The sequence below is a fragment of the Mirounga angustirostris genome, unplaced genomic scaffold (assembly GCF_029215605.1).
Source record: "Mirounga angustirostris isolate CCGP_5_RB_7025 unplaced genomic scaffold, mMirAng1.0.hap1 SCAF_8, whole genome shotgun sequence".
NCBI lineage: Eukaryota > Metazoa > Chordata > Mammalia > Carnivora > Phocidae > Mirounga > Mirounga angustirostris.
In genome coordinates, this window is record NW_026991716.1 from 85,523,769 (window position 1) to 85,536,382 (window position 12,614).

At 44.0% G+C, this 12,614-nt stretch overlaps 1 protein-coding gene across 9 annotated transcripts in view; it reads right to left on the bottom strand.

Annotated features, from left to right (window-relative positions):
* FAXC (failed axon connections homolog, metaxin like GST domain containing) overlaps positions 1 to 12,614 on the bottom strand; it is a 91,512-nt gene that overhangs the window by 24,415 nt on the left and 54,483 nt on the right. The gene's annotated exons all lie outside the window — the stretch shown is intronic.

The window sequence follows — 12,614 nt, forward strand, 5'->3', positions numbered from 1 at the left end:
GGAAAGCAAAGCCACACAGTTGTCCAGGGAGAACTAAATCAACATGGAGTCTGAGAAGAATGATCAGAATCCAAGCCTGAAGATTCAGGCCAAACTGAGAGAACAAGCTGTAGAGTTCAAGCAAGCCAGACTTGGTGAGCAGAGGAACTAAGGGAAGAGGAGAAAAGAAGAAAGCAGTAATAGGTCTTAAAAGTCCCACTTAGAGGGTGGGACCATATAACAGCACAACTAAGAAAGTACTCCTGGGCGCCTGGGTGGCTCAGTTGGTTAAGCGACTGCCTTCGGCTCAGGTCCTGATCCTGGAGTCCCGGGATCGAGTCCCACATCGGGCTCCCTGCCCAGCGGGGAGTCTGCTTCTCCCTCTGACCCTCCCCACTCTCATGCTCTCTCTATCTCATTCTCTCTCTCAAATAAATGAATAAAATCTTTAAAAAAAAGAAAAGAAAAGAAAAGAAAGTACTCCTGGTCCTAGGCTGTTTGCCTGCTGCCTGGCTCTCAGCCTTCTCTCCTTGGGGAGGATGCGTGAGAGCAGACAGTTGCTAACTTGCCCCAATCCCAGGCAGGACGAGCCAAGGTCTAGCTAGCATGAATGCTCTACTTCAGTCAAACATGCTGGGTGCTCATCCTACTCCCCCTGGCCTCAAATAAACTTCCTCTTACCCAACCTAAATCTTCCCATCAGGCTCAGAACACGTCCTCCTTCCTCTACTCTGTGAAGACCACCCACACAGACCTGGTGCATGAGTCCGTCTCACTGCCCACTCCTCTACTAAACCCTAGAGGCACAACCGCTTAGAGCACAGTTGCTCAGAGAACAGTCTGAGCCCCTCAGCATCACAAATTCTCAGGTCCCATCTACTGAATTAGAATGTCTGGGAGTAGGACCAGAAAATCTGTCTTTTAACAAGCTTTCAGGTCCGTAAAAATCACCTGGAGAGCCTGCAGTTCTTGGCCCATATTTCAAATAGCACTGTTTCAGGTGCAATTTTACTATCTATGTTAACTAACAAAATTTAAATAAAAACTTGAAAAAATTAAAAAAAAATAGCACTGTTCCAGGTGACTCTTATCATGCCAGAGTTTGAGAAGTATTGGTCTGGACTAGATCAGCGATCTTAAATTCGAGCATGCATCATAATCATTTGGAGACCTTTTTAAAAACACTGATTGATACCCCACCAGGAATTTCTGATTCAGCAGGTATGGAGTGGGACTCAAGAGTGCATTTCTACCAGGCACCTGGGGGGCTCAGTCGGTTAAGCATCCAACTCTTGATCTCAACTCAGGTGTTGATCTCAACTCGGGTCTTGATCTCAACTCAGGTCTTGATCTCAACTCAGGTCTTGTACTAAACTCAGGTCTTGTACTAAACTCAAGTCTTGATCTCAGGGTTGTGAGTTCAAGTCCTGTACTGGGCTCCATGCTGAGCATAGAAACTACTTTAAAAAAAAAAAAATTGCATTTCTAACAGATCCCAGATAATGCTGATGTTGCTGGTCCAGGGACCACCCTTTGAGAACCACCGATCTAGCTCACCATTAAGTAATTCACACATGCTATCTCTTAGTCTGATTTGTGTGTATGTGCTATCTCCTCAAGTAGTTTTTCAGCTCTTTGATGGCAAATAACCCTCAGTTTTACTTTTCTGTCCATCGGGTACCTATCAGAGTAGAAACTGTCAATTAGATGATAACAGCTTTAAATATGTGTGATCTCTGTCCTTTCTTAAAGTGGAGAGCTATTGCAAGTATTAGAAGATAGACTAATGTGAGAGTACTTTGCAAGCTAGAAGTGCTATTTTAACATTAGACGTGATCTTCTACTCATCACCAGTAATGAGAACAAGTACTGACTGTGGACAGAACCAGTCCAAGATCTCTCGCAGGGTAGAAATCCCTTCTCCCACTTCCCTACCCCATATTTCCCAGCCCCAACGCTGCTAGAGTCGTCTCTATCACTTCTTGGGCAGGACAGACTATTCTGTGGTTAGACAGTTCTATTCTACTTTCTATTCTCTCTTACACTCCTGATCAGACACTTTTTGTCAGGCCAGTTCCTTTAAAGAGCTCTTGTTCATATTCCCAGCATATTCTAAAATTGCTGTGTATGTGAGTCTTTCAATTATGGGGGGGAAAGGGGTTGCTATCTTATATGTGAGGTTATTAACCATCGGGAGACACACCAGAAGCAGCACGTATATTTAATCCCTCTCAGGTTTAATTTTTGGAAAGCAACCAGATGCTCCTGCAATTTTCTGTAGGATTTTCTGAAAGAACCCACAGAAAGAATTTTTCTCAGCTTGTATGAACTATCTTGACCCTGTCCCCACAGACCAAAACCAATCACCTCACTTCCTCTTCCTCTTTACTGATGTCCCAGCTCTTCAGATTCCCTGGGATGAGAGAGGAAGCACATCCCTTCCCCATGACAAGGAAGGAGCTGTGCTTGCTCTTCTGAACGTCAGCCCTCTTGATGTGTCTGAGCGCCTTCTGACCTCCACACACCCAAAGCCCCCGTGGGCATATACTATAACTTTAGAACACTGGGATGAAGGATCTGCACCAGTTGTGGAAAAACTCCATACGTGGGAAATCTAGATTAGGAAAGTATTCCTCAGGAGGCGGCAAACGCCTGCTCAGACTCACATTCTCATTTCCTAGCAACAAACAGCAGCTCCTCGAAGTCGGAACGCACTACAACTAAATCTCTAAGGGTGACGTAACGTCACCGACTCACTTAATTCTCTCTCCTTGACGTTGCTGCAATATTGTTGCTTCAGAGTCTGACTACACACTGGACTGAGATCTGAGGGGTATAAAAGTCTCCCCAATCTCCCCTTCCCAAGTAGACCTTCTGAGGGTAAAGAATATAGATCACTCAACTCATACTACATCCCAGGAGATGCTTTCCCCTTATTTTCATTTCAGCCTTGGCTGCCCTGTATTTGGGCAAACGAGCCAGTTGTTTCATCCCTTTATTCAATAAAGACTATCTGGTAGCTCCCACATTCTGGTTTGGTTAATGAAACAACGTATCAGGCAGAACTCGATGTCACATCGAAATTTAAGTTCAAATCCTTCTGTAAGGAACTTCTTTTAAGAAAGCGGACTAGTAATAGATTCATTCCCATGGGAGGTTTTGTGTTTGGCCATCAGGGCCATGGAAACAGACTCCACAATCCTGAAGAACTTTTATTCATTTTATGGATCTCAGGTTTCACCTTAGTTGGAACCCAAGATCCTCAACCATTTTCAAACATCAGAGCAAGCACCAAAACCGGGTAAAGATCTTTAACCACCAGAACCGTTTAAGGCAGGCCCAGTGTGATGGATCTTACTCAGATTCACTCAATAGGCACAGATCCCTTGGGGGGAAATCAAATTACTACAGACTTTAGCTTTAAAAATGGGAATCCTGGGGTGCCTGGGTGGCTCGTCTGACTCTTGATTTCAGCTCAGGTCATGATCTCAGAGTCCTGAGATCAAGCCCCGCACTGGGCTCCACGATGATCGTGGAGCCTGCTTGTGGTTCTCTCTCTCCTTTTCCCTCTGCCCCTCCAATTCCCCCTCTATAAGTAAATAAACAAACAAACAAACTCCTACACATGTGCTAAACATCACATCAAAATTCTGTTGATGCTCAGTGCAGGACTGAGTCTTTATCCTACTTTATAGGAGAGCTATTACTCCTATACTGAATGCTTTTGTCCATGTATCCTGACCATTAAATGGGTTAAAACATGCCACATAGCTCTCTCCTCAGAGCAGACTGCTTTCTCAAAGATCACTGAATCCAGAGACAGAAACCTCCTACATGCCAAGCTCTATTACTTTGGCATAGATACAGATTTCTTCAGAGCCAAGATGAAAATAAGCCTTTAAAAATCAGAATGGGCAATAATAATAGTATCTTGAGAGACAGAAAGATAAGATTCTACTTCTAAAAGATGTAAAACCTTTTATTTAAATAACTTGAGGCAACTGAGATCCGATGCCTGCCACCCACCATCGCAGGATAAACACTCTTTCCTTGGCTGACAGCCTGGCTTCACTCCTCACAACTCAGCAGCAGCTGAAAGAGTTTCCTACCGGGATTAATAGGATTGGAGTTATGTACGTGTACTTATTATTGCCGAATACAAAATTACCCCAAAACTTAGCAGTTTAAAACAACAAACATCTATTATCTCAGTTTCTGTGGGTCAGGAATCCAGGCCCTTAGCTGGGTGCCTCTAGCTCACGGTCTCTCACAGGATTTAATCGACAAGTTATGCAAGGTTGCAGTTACCTCAAGGCTTGACTCAGGGAGAGAGTTTCCAGACTCACTCACGTGGCTGCCAACAGGCCTCAGGTGCTCGCTGGCTCTTGACCAGAGAGTGTCATCCTCTGCCACATGGACCTCTCTATAGAGCAGCTCACAACAGTGCTGGCTTCCGTCAAAGCAAGCAACCGAGAGCAAGAGGAGGAGAGAGAGGATGCCCAAGATGGAAGCCACAGTCTTTTTACAACCTCTTCTTGGAAAGGATATCCCATTGCTTTTACCATATTCTATTTGTTGGAAACAAATCAATAAGTCCAGCTTACACTCAGGGAGGAGATTACACAAGAGGATGAACACCGGGAGGCAGGGAACACTGGGGGCCATCTTGGAGGCTGCCTACTACAGAAGCAATCTACTGGAGCTACATCCAAAAGTGTCTGGAAGTTAAATGTCATGATATCTGTAATTTATTCTAAAATGCACACCAAAAAAGAAAAAAAAAACAGCTGAAGCAAATACGACAAAATATTAACTACGAAATCAAGGTGATGATAATGAAGCTATTCATTGTACTACTATTGTACTTTTCTGTGTGTTTGAAAATTTCCTAATAAAAAAAAATCAAAACCACATGATCTTGTTCACCAACAATGGATCAAGGGGTAAAATTGCATCAACTAAGCTAAATCTTAAGTTAAATTATAACATTTGGCAGATGTCCCTCAATGTTTAAATGGACAATACTAACCCCCCTCATCTACCAGGTGAATGAACTCAGCTACTTGGGGGCCTATTTGGTACCTAGGGGCCCGGACCATATCACTGGAATGGTTCCTTGTGATTTTGTCTAGATTGTGAACTCAGTGAAGAACGAAATCATACTAGACAATGAGCCCCACTCGAGTGCTAACACAGTACCCCCCAGTACCAAGTCCAGTGCCCTGCACACAGTAGGTACCCCTGCACACAGTAGGTACCCATTCACTAAAAAACAAGTATATTTTTTAGTGAATGACAAGTATTTTATAATACCTTGCCTTAAATCTTTTGGACCAGAGTCATCCCTCCCATATTTGATGGCATAGAACTCTAGGATCTAGAACTCTGGGGCTCAACCAAGGTGTTGTATAGGTAGTTGAGCTACTTCGGCCCGGTCCCAGACAGCTACAGCTCACTGCTTCGTGGACGCAAGACGGCCTTCTAACCGGGCAGCCCAACAAGTCAGGTCCTTAAGTTTTCATGAGAGAACATCCAAGCCTGGACCACCTGGTTTCTAATGCAGGGAGAACCCTCTTTAAACAACAACATGGAAGAACTATAGTCACCACAGAACTAAATGTAAAATAGCGTGACTCAGAACTAGCTGAAGTTTGCCGTCAACCTCTCCCCCTAACACTGACATTACAAGGTGTATCTATGAGGCGTCTGTGCTGTGGTTGTGGAGTAAGTTACTAAAACCCCTAGGCTCTCCAAGCTCCACCCCCATAATAAATTGCATCAGAAAAATATAGGAACTATATTAAAGTAGTCCCCAGAAAAGTGCCTTCGGAACAGCAATTCAATGCTAAACCCTGAGCTTTTATTAAGGAAAACTTACAAATGTTTATATTCAAAAACACTGTCTATAAGAGGCACCTGGCTGGCTCAATTCGTAAAGCATGCAACTCTTGGGGCGCCTGGGTGGCTCAGTTGTTAAGCGTCTGCCTTCAGCTCAGGTCATGATCTCCAGGTCCTGGGATCGAGCTCCGCATCAGGCTCCCTGCTCAGTGGGGAGTCTGCTTCTCCCTCTCCCTCCACCTCTCCCCACTGCTCCCACTCTGTCTCTCTCTCTGTATCTCTCTGTCTCAAATGAATAAATAAAAAAAAAAATTCTTTTTTTTTTTTTAAGATTTTATTTATTTATTTGACAGAGAGAGAGAGAGCGCGAGAGAGGGAACACAAGCAGGGGGAGTGGGAGAGGGAGAAGCAGGCTTCCTGCGGAGCAGGGATCCCAATGTGGGGCTCGACCCCAGGACCCTGGGGTCACTACCTGAGCTGAAGGCAGACGCTTAACCGACTGAGCCACCCAGGCGCCCCCCAAAAAAAAAATTCTTAAAAAAAAAGCATGCAACTCTTGATCTCAGGGTCGTGAGTTCAAGTTTCCCTTTTTATCTCGGTAGCCAAAAAACTCAAAGATAAAGTGTGCCCAATTCCAGGAATAAACTCATTCCAAGAACATGATTTTTTCACTTGGTTTCTGAAAGTTTTATATTATGGTTGACTATGCCCTCTCTTATCTGTGGATTGCCTCAAATTCCTTTTGGAAGTTAGTATTCACTCAGCCAACAGTTACAGAGTGCCTATTATTTACCAGGCCTTCTGTTAGATACCAGGGCCAGAGGGAAGCCAGTCAGCCAATTCCTTCAAAATAATAATGTTCCCAGGCAAGGACAGGGGAAAGTTCGGGGGGGGGGGGGCGGGGCAGAGGAGGAGACTGGACAAGTTCCATATAGTAGTTCCATGATGTAAGTCTGCACAAAATGAAACAGGAGAGAAGAAAGACACCCAATGTAGGGAGCCCCATGGGCTGGAGGAGATTAAGGAGAACATTAAGAAAGTTCCTAAGTAGAAATAAAACTTGAGAATCTGTGGGATGAAGCAAGGCAACGGCAACAGCCCATGTGAAGGCACGAAATTGTATGCTTCAGCAATCCCAGGGTCATTTGGTGTGGGAAAAATAGATGTGCATGAGAGGGAGACGTGGGAAAGGAGGACAGAGATGTGAGCAGAATTCAGGTTGTAAAGAAAGGGAGTGTGGATTTTAGTCTACAAGATCGGGAGCCTACAGTTCTGATTTGCTTTTTAGATTAAACACTAGTAGAATTAAAAAGCAAACCTAGAGGTTGGGACATCGGCTAAGAAGCTGTGGCAAAATCCAGGCGAGAGACATTGGGAGCCCCTCCTCCGGCTGTGGGGCAGAAAGGACAGGAGACGAAGGGACTTGGGGAGCACTCCGGTGACGAGGTATAGCCAATCCTTCAGCGATCACTGATAGAGCCTCCAGCTCAAAAGCCCGACGCCAGGGTCCAAGCCTGACCCCACCGCGAATCAGCTCTGTGGTCTTAGGTCAGTTAGTTAACCACTATGTACCTCAGTTTCCTCACCGACAAACCAGGCATAATACTACTGATAGTAATAACAATATCCCTACCCTCATATACATTGGTGAAAATTAATGAGAATAGTTCCCGCCTCATTTAATTCTCACCAAAATCATCTGAGCATAGGTACTGTTATTGTATTACTGTGAGGATACACACACACACATATATGTACATATATTATATATCAGATATTTTATATCATATAAATATGCTAATTATATAATAAATGTAGAATATACATTATGTATATTATTATGAAAGTAGAGATTACCATATGAGGGTAAGTATTATATACTGTATTACTATTTGCTTAAGCACATTGGCAATTCTCCATATATGTCAGCTCTTGTCAATATTATTTTGATGATATGCAAGACAGCTCTGGATGCTTGGGATACAGGGACTAACAGAACAGACAAGGTCACTGCCCTCGTGGTGTTTACTTCACATGGAGCAATGATAAACAAATCAATCAATAAGTGATAAGTACCATGCAGAGAATTAAAGTAAGGTGCTGGGATAGCGGGTGACTGACAGCTACATTAAACAGCTATGTCAGTCAGGGAAGGCCTCTCTGTGGAGGTGATATTTACTCAGAGATATGAATGTCAAGGAGGGTCTGGCAATGCAAAGATCTGGAGGATCTCCTGGAAAAGGAGAAATCTAGAATGACTTTTTAGCATCCAACCTGAATAACTGAATGGATGACGAAGCCATTCACAGAGAGGTCATGGGAAGGCGTGTTGGTCTCCTGGGAGGGTGAGGAGTTCTTTCAGGATGTGCTGAATTTGAGGCGGCTGTGGGACATCTAAGTGAAGATACAGAAAGGAGCTGGACTCGGAAGGGTGGCGGATGGAATCCTAGGAACGCTTGCAGGGGCCAAGGGCAGGCTGCCCCAAAACGTGCCGCTTTGGCATATTGATTATTTTGTATAAAAGTGACCTAGAGACAGCCTGTGCAAGCACACTCAGCCCCTCCCGTCCCCCTGAAAACAGGAAATGAATCTCCCATGTGGAAGGCATCCTCCCTGTACCAGGAGCTAAAGAAACGATCTTACCCCCAGAGATGGGAGATTTAGAGCCGAGAAGGTTATATAAACAACCCATGTTACTTTTTACTGATTTACTACCCCAGCCCAAATTCTGTTTAGAATTCCTTACTAACTGAAGCTCCCAAAGTTTTCTTTTTCCTATCAGGTCCTCACAGATTTATTGTCTCTTTGTCTAAAACATACAAAAACTGCCTGCCTTGGTCATTTTTTTCGTTCTCAATTTCATTATTGGGCCTCTCTGCACATGTAATAAAACTTTTTTTTTCTCCTGTTAATCTTAGTAAATTTAATTTTTAGCCCAACTAGAAGAACATAAAGGATAGAAATAATTTCTCATTCCCTTCCCCACCAGTATTTAAGGAACCTGCAAAGGAAAAACAGGAAAGAAGGGTCAGACAGATCCGATAAGTAAGATAAAGGCTAAAAAAGTGTTCAGCAAGGACTTCTGGCTTCTCCCAGACCACTTAGTTCAAGTCTAAGCTCCACCATTTACTAGCTGGGTGTTCCTTGGGAAGGTATCTCTTTGTGCCTAAATTTCTTCATGGAAAAAAAGATCATTATGAGCACTAATGAGTTAATAAAAATGAAGTGCCTGCATGTGTTGGTAGGTTAAAGTCAAGAACAGGGGCACCACCTGAAACAGCAAGAGACTAATGCCTCCTCAGGGGGCACCTGGGAATCTGTGGAGTTGAAAATAGAAAAATGAAGCCTCCAGAGAAAGGCTGAATCCTTTGTTCTTTTTTTAAAAAGATTTTATTTATTTATTTATTTTAAAGTTTATTTATTTGAAAGAGAGAGAATAAGCGTGAACTCGAGCACAGGGAGAGAGTAAAGGGGGAGGGAGAGGGAGAGAGAATCTCCAGCAGGCTGACCACGGAGCCCAAGGCAGGGCTGGATCCCAGGACCCTGAGATCATGCCCTGAGCCCAAAACCAAGAATTGGTGGCTTAACCAACTGCACCACCCAGGCGCCCCAATCCTTTGTTCTTCAACACACCCAAGAAATTTCATGTCCTTTAAGCCTACAGCAGGCAAGAGAGATTCCTCAAAGTCTCTCCCTCAGGTAGACATTTCCCTCTTCCAAAAGGTCAAAATAAAAAACGGACATAAAAATAAGGCCTTTAAGTAGATCTGGTGAACAGGCAGGTTGTTATTTACCCTTTCAAGAGCGATTGTGGGGCGGGGGCTAGGAGTCTGGGTGCAGCGGCGCAAGGAGCAAATGGGAGGTGAGTGTGACTGTTATTACTTCTCAGACAAGCTGTGTGAAGGGAAGGCAAGAGACAGGACAGAACTGGAGTGCTGTTTTTAAGGGAGGGAGAGACTTATATGTTAAGTAGGAGGAATCTGTAAAGAAGTAAAGGTTGAAGAGAGGAAAGGATTTTTCTTCAAACTCCTGAAGAAGGAAGGGAAGGGCCGGGACTCCACGGAGCGAGGCTGACCAGGCCACCTGGAGCACTGCTGGGTGGGGAAAGTGAGCAAATGGGGGATACTAGGGATGAGAGTAGCTTCCATGACGGATCTCAGGCTAGGCTGAGTGACAGTGAAGTAAGTAGGGGAAGAGAGGCTAACAAAATGGTGGGGTGGGGAGAAGGTGATGGAGAAAGGAACCAGAGGTTGGGAGGCAGTCAGTGATCAAGTGTGGGAGTGAGGTGGGCTACGCGGGGTGCTCCAGCAGGCTCTGAGGTCCTGGTCAGAAGTCAACAGCCCCAGGTGCCCTCTGAGTCTGGAGCCGGCCTCGGGGAGAAGGCAGGCAGCTCAGTGGAAGGAGCAGAGGTCCCCGCAGGGCTGGGTTCAAGGTTGGGAGGTGTTGGACAAACTCCCACACAAGCGCTGTGGATGCCTACAGCGGGGTCAGGATGGACGAGGACAACCATGAATCAGACTGTCCCTCTGCATACATCTTTAAGATTCCAAGTGAGATTGAGAAAATCTTTGCCTCAGACATCACTGAGTAGATCTGTGAGATATAAATAGACCAATTACATTTTAAAGGAAACCTCATTCAGGTGAAAAGTGGACAAAAGAATTGGAACAGCTGATTCACTAAGAAACAATTAGGAAAAATAAAAAGGAAAAATATTTCTTACAGGTGATTAAAGAATCAGAATACAGACTAACCTGAAGATAACAGTTTATAATGAATAAAATAAAGTGGTAAATGATTTTTTTTTTTTTTTTTTTTTTTTTAGTGTTCAGAATGGTTACTGGTAAGCCTTCAGTGAAACTGGTACCTCAGTCTTTTACTGGTCACTTCGTAAATCTGTGCTTCTCTTTTGGAAAACACCATGGCAGTGCCTAGGAACAGACCTAACAACGTTCATAATCTTTCACCCAGTAATTTCACTCCTATGAGTCTATTTCAAGTAAATAATTCCTCAGAAGTAAAGCACATTTTAGTATTTACTTCAAAAAAAAAATGAACAGAATACAAAGATGTGTCCATCAGAAATGATATTTCCTAAAAATATGCATGTGGAAGATGTAGGGAAATAGAAAATGGTTACTGAGTTAGGTGACAGAATGATGAAAGAGATCTACATTTTTTCCTAATGTTTTAAATGTTGATTAGTCTTTTTAATACAAATTGAAATTTTTAAATAAATAAAAGTGTGGTTGGGTTCACCAAGGACTTAATGTATTATGATACATCAGGTCATCCTTGATCTCTAATTCCTCCCTGAGGTAGGCATTCTACTCAGGCAGATCAGCCCAAACAGAACACAAATGCTGAAGGGCTTCCATATCTGGCAACACAAGGAAAGGACGGGTACTGGGGACGATTTTAAAAGCCTGTTATCCACAGAGTGCTATCTTGTGAATTTTTCATTCTCTTATTCTAATCATTCAGGAATGAGAACCCTGACATTTTAAACACAAAGCCAAAGACACTTCTCTCAGAGGAAGAAACAGCCAGAATGCCCCCAGGATAGAGATCAGGTTGCTTCCGTCAGAATTATACCAACCAATTTGTGTTGCGAAATAAGCCACAAAGATTTCTAAAAACTCATTAGCATTTAATTTTATTGTGCTAAAAGTCCTTTTTTATTGTTTTCATGAATAACCAACATATTTGTACCCACTAAGATAGCAACAATGAGAATGGAAAAGGAACAAGCCACAATCTGGACCCCAACTGTCTCGTTCCCATGCGGGCACAAACCCCATGAGCAGGGCCTGGCCCCACCAGCCCCTGGCCAGCCATTCCTCCCTCCTCCTCCCGGAAATCTAGACTGGAGAGGATACCTGAAAAGAAGAGTTGATGCCCAGTAGTGGGCTGCAAGCAACTGAGAGTTACTGGATAATACCTGGAGAGTAAATCACTTCCACTTCAGGAGGTGAGTACAGGACTCCAGGAGGAACTTGTAAAAAGCTTAGGCACTCCCTGGAACCCAATCAGTACAGGTAAAAATAGAATTTATGGTTTCCAGGTCAAATTATTACTCTCCCTGCATGTGATCTTAACAAGCCACCAATGCAAACATACAGAAGTCTTACTAGAGCCAAAGAAAATGTCACCATTATCTAAGCGGCCTCAGACCCACTCCCTCACCTCTCTGACCTTCACTGGGCTTTCTCATCTGTAAAATAACTAGCTTTCGGGGGTGTTGTAAGACACAATATCTCAAAGATGCTGTTAAAGATCTTTAATGTATCTAAATATCTGAGATTTATCCACACGAAAAATCAACCTACTAGGTTTTTGACGTGGAAAGAAGGAAAGCCTGTGCTAAGCAATGTGCCTACAAACCCAACCAGGGTTAGCCTCGAGACAAAAATCAAGTAGGCTTGGCTTGTTCTGAATTTTCTCCCTTCTGATACCTGCCCAGACCAAGGCCCAGTGCCCTTCTGGGGTCCCTTCCATGGTCTTTACCCCCCCCCAAAACACCAGTATTTACCCCTCCCCAGTCTTTACCCCGCCCCCCTCCAGTCCTCCTGCCAGCACCCAGGTCAGCCCTTCTGACCTCCCTGGCTGCCCTATGTATTAGATTACAGACACATGTGAATCACCTGCTCAGTTTAAAAAATACCTTTCCCCAGACCCCACTCCCAGAGATCTGAACTATTTGGCCTGGCACAGGGCCTGTGCAGCTGTTTTTTATAAGCCCCTGAGGCGATCTAATGAGCAATCAGGGCCAAGAACCACCATTAGGCGAGATAGTG